General features: G+C 46.3%; 1 long non-coding RNA gene across 1 annotated transcript; it reads left to right on the top strand.

Annotated features, from left to right (window-relative positions):
• Positions 1 to 2,296: 2,296 nt before the first annotated feature.
• LOC117193390 lies at positions 2,297 to 4,165 on the top strand. Its single transcript, XR_004474583.1, has 3 exons — positions 2,297 to 2,464; positions 3,687 to 3,987; positions 4,056 to 4,165. It is a non-coding gene; the product is annotated as an uncharacterized LOC117193390 (long non-coding RNA).
• Positions 4,166 to 4,833: the final 668 nt, after the last annotated feature.

Raw genomic sequence — 4,833 nt, 5'->3', positions numbered from 1 at the left:
CGTTCCTATCATATATCACATGGCAGGAGAACTTCCCCCGGACTACAGGATGAGATTCCCGGCGGCAAAAGAGTTGGTTAAGGTGTTTGCATTTAATCTCCCAGCAAGTGAAACAGTGTCAGCAAATAGGGATTTAAACACGGGCTACGCTAAGGCATATCGGGAGTTTGGCAGCATAATAGATAGAGTTGATATTTTCGAGAACACAGCTTCGTTTTGCACTAAAATTAGCTCCGACTTAGAATTTTTCAAGGGTTCTGCACCCAACAAGCACGCTATAGACCAGGCAGGTATCATGCTGCTCCACGGGGAAAAGAAGGATCAGCTGACAAAGGGTGGTTTTGAAATCTATTACACGGATGGGTCAGTCGCAGATGGGCATTCCAGCGCCGCTTTCCTGCACGATAGGACAGGTTTTTTAGATAGCTATTACACGCACAAAACCCTTTCCTCGTTGTCCGCCGAGCTCCTTGCTATCGAGAAGGCATTAGACCATGCTATTTTGGAAAATTGTCCTCGTGTCGCGATCCTGACAGACAGCAGAAACGGGGCCCTCATCCTGGCGAAGAACATTCAGGATAACTCTATCGCCTACAAAATCAGAGAAAAGATCCAACAAAATCCACATCTAGGAACTGTAGAGGTTCACTACATTCCCGGACACGCTAACATCCCTCAGAACACTTCAGTTGACGCAGCACCCAAGGAAGCCCACAGACGAGGAAAATACACAGTGGTTAAATGGAACCTTAAAGACGCTATGTGCGAAATACACAGAATCTTAAAAGCAGAATGGGAGAGAGAATACGCCGAGTTTGCTAGTATCAAGCACCGAGGTTACCTCAACATCATCCAAACCGTGGTTCCTAAATAAAACTAAGCTTAAAGCCATTGACGCTAAAAGAATCAACAGACTGCTTAGTGGTAACGCATTCGATAGGCACACTCTCGCCAAAATGCATGTAGTTCGTAGTAACATATGTGATACATGCGATAGTATCGATAACGCCTCGCATTTAATTTTCAATTGTACAAAGTACAACACAACAAGGCAAAACCTCCCATCTCTAAGAAAATATAATGATATTTACAAATTCTTTGAAAAAGAAAACATCAGCGCGTACCAAACACTAATTGACTTCATCGACGAAATTACATCAATTACATCAGCTATAAACAGTACTCAACCATCTTCTATTCTTTGACTTGGCAATTTCCACCTTCAAAAGGCGGCGGCCAAATAATCCCACGCTACTCACGGGTAGCTTGGTAACTTAAACCCTAAAAAAAAAAAAAAAAAACTACAGAAAAACTACTATAAATTACAAAAACTTATTCCTAATATCACAGGCAAGTAACTAAAAACTATCGACAAACTATCTACGGACGTGCAAAAACTACAGAAACAACAGGATTGACATCTACAACAAATACATTGATGCAGACAAGGTAAAATAAACGATAATAAACGATAATTGACATACATTTACAACATATAAACATATTAATTATATTTATTTTATTTCTAGCAGGAGGACAAACAACAACGGAGCACCGGCGGGCATTACGCTGTATACCGGCCGGCTCTGTTGTCCCCCTGTGTGTTGTTTATTGGCTGGCTAATTTGATGGTGTTGGCGTGCATCGTGGGCAATGATGGTGTTGCCGATGGCGAGCGGCTCTGGTCCGGCCGCCCACGTTGCATCTGTCTGTTGGTTTGGTGCAGCAGACCGAGTGGCACTGGTCCGGCCACCCGAAGATGCATTGTCCAGTGTGTTGGCATTGACATCGAAATGTGATGCCAACGAATTGTTTTATTGGCCGGATCCGAGTGGCTGCTGGTCCGGCCACCAGGATGCGTTGTTGATTTAATTGTTGGCCGCATCCAAGAGGCTCTGGTCCGGCCACCAGGATGCGTTGTCAGTAGAATTGGCCTGGCCTCCTCGGCCACTTTCGTCGTCGGTTTTTAATGGCGTTTTGAGTGGCTTCTGGTCCGGCCACCCAGTTGAGGAGGTGTTTGCTTTGGCTTTAATTTTAATTTGTGTTTATTTGCAGGTACTGTCGGCGTTTGGATGTTATTTGTGGTGACCCTTGTCTGGTTTGTGTTGGCGTAAAACAGCAGGTGAGTATTTTGTGTTTTGGCAGTTTGGCAGTTTGCTTCTCCCTCCTGTTTCTTCTTCCTTTTGCAGGATTTGCTGGCGTCCGGCGGCTCAACACCAGGCCATCCCGCCCTCACATAATTGGCATGAGAGACGGGTGTGACCCAGTGGAGCGGCAACAGGCGCCAGCATCTGCGTCGTCGTTGGAAATGGCTGCTGTTGGTTCGGAGTGGCGTGACGTCATTGTGATGGTGTGGTGGCAGCGTCATCAGAAAGGGGCCTCATATTCCTCACATTTGGCAGGAAATTGTCAGTGTTAGTGGCGAGGCAGCTTCTTGATGGTCAGCCCTGTCTGGTGATTGGCAGGTACGTGTGATTATTGTGTGTTTTGGCAGTTTTTCGTGTTGGCGTGAATTGACTGTTTTTTATACCCGATACTCAAAATGAGTATTGGGGTATATTCGATTTGTGGTAAAAGTGGATGTGTGTAACGTCCAAAAGGAATCGTTTCCGACCCCATAAAGTATATATATTCTTGATCAGCATCAATAGCCGAGTCGATTGAGCCAAGTCTGTCTGTCCGTCTGTCCGTCTGTCCGTCCGTCCGTCTGTCCGTCTGTCCGTCCCCTTCAGCGCCTAGTGCTCAAAGACTATAAGAGCGAGAACAACGATGTTTTGGATCCAGACTTCTGTGATATGTCACTGCTACAAGAATATTTCAAAACTTTGCCCCGCCCTCTTCCGCCCCCACAAAGGGCGAAATCTGTGGCATCCACAATTTCGACGATACGAGAAAACTAAAAACGCTGAATCGTAGAAGATGACTATATCTTCTAGAGTGCAAAATCTGAACCAGATCGTATAATTATTAAATCCAGAATCAAGAGAAAAATTTCATTTTTTCTCGCCCAATCTCTCTCTAACACACACGTAGCATAGGCGGCTTTGCTTAGAGTAAAACATTAGCGCCTAGATCTCAGAGACTATAAGAGCTAGAGCAACCAAATTTGGTATCCACACTCCTAATATATCGGACCGAGACGAGTTTGTTTCAAAATTTCGCCACACCCCCTTCCGCCCCGCAAAGGATGAAAATCTGGGGATATTCACAAATCTCAGAGACTATTAAGGCTAGAGTAACCAAATTTGGTATCCGCACTCCTGTTAGATCTCACTATAAAACGTATATCTTAAAATTTCGCCCCACCCCGTTCCGCCCCAACAAAGGACGAAAATCTGTTGCATCCACAATATTGAGGATAGGAGAAAACTAAAAACGCAGAATCATAGATAATGATCATATATATCAGATTGCTGAATCTGGATCAGATCAGATCATTTTTATAGCCAAAAGGAACAAATCAATTTGCACTGGCTACGCAGCACCCGACGTCACGCTCAGACTGATTTTCTGTCTCTCTCGCACGCACTCCTTGTCGTGTCGTTTAATATTAGCGGCGTCTGCCGGAGGAGAGCCATACTGACTTAGTATCGGGTATAACTGTAGAGTTGCGGTCTCCGCAGCAACTCACAACGTTCCCCCTCGTTGTTAATTGCGTTAAATTTTTTTTTTTTTGTCTATTTCCAGGTTTTATTGGCATTAAACTTCTGCTATTCGGCGCAATCAGTAGACGTCGTTTAATCCGTCGCTTTCGAAGTCGCCACTGGATTGTCCATTTAGGAACCTACGTAGGTCATCGTAAGGCTCTTCGTCGGTCCATTGGCTGTCGTCGTCCATGTCCATATCCGGCTCAGTGTCCGATATGGCTACTGCTGTTGCTGTATTGGTGGCGTCTGATGGTGTTGGCAGAGGGGCAGGAACTGCTGCTGCTGTTGGTTGGAGTGGGGGCATGGCTGTTGTGCCCTTGCCATTTGCTGCAGTCGATTTTGTGAGTTGATCTGCCATCTGGTCAATCCTCCTTTCCAACTCATTTATTCGCTGTGCGTTTAATTGCAGATTTTGAGCGCAGCTGCCATCACACTGGGCGTCTGGCCGCTGCTGCTGCTGGTGTTGGCGTGGCGTCAGGGCATCATTCGCGATCGGCTGCATCGGCTGGACCCTCTGGTGTTGGCGCCCCCTGGTCGATGGCTGGGGATGATGGTCGTGATACCGATTGTGGAGATAATGTTTTTTATCCCCAATCGGCCGACTAATTATTTCGAATTAAATAAAACTCGGCGCAGAAATAAAATTACGATATGTTCTTTAATGCGTGACATCCAAATTGCAAGTGTGGCTTGCCTGCCCTTTACAATGCCGCTCCGATCGCTAAGCGCAGCTTCGCTCTGCCGACGTCGGTAGGCAGACGCAAAGCGGAGATAGCGAAGAGCGAGCTGGCAGAGAGCGTTTAGCAGGGCAAGCAAGCGCAAAGCTTTAACAAACAAATGAGTGACATAGACATAAGTAACAAACAAAATAAGCGGCTGAGGGCCAAGAATTAGGTGCTATTTGGCAAGCAGCTAATCGGCTGGGTTCTGCTCCGAACATTCACCCCCCGTTGGAAGGCAAAGGCTTTCAACAGATCCATCCTGAAGGGGCAGAACCGCTATTTTTCCAACGGCCCTCTTGAAGATGCTTGCTTGGGCGCAGCTGGCGGCTACGCTGGGATGATCGTCGAACGCAGCAATCGGCGCTTCTTTACGAAGGCGGCTTGTCGTGATTACGTCTTGATCATCGGGAGCCTCTGTAATTGCATAGAATGGCAGGAAATTTGGCAATGTAGAAACTGTTGAAA

Source organism: Drosophila miranda, assembly GCF_003369915.1.
Source record: "Drosophila miranda strain MSH22 chromosome Y unlocalized genomic scaffold, D.miranda_PacBio2.1 Contig_Y2_pilon, whole genome shotgun sequence".
NCBI classification, from domain to species: domain Eukaryota; kingdom Metazoa; phylum Arthropoda; class Insecta; order Diptera; family Drosophilidae; genus Drosophila; species Drosophila miranda.
Note: the sequence above shows the minus strand (reverse complement) of the source record. Positions and strands in the feature narration are given on the sequence as shown.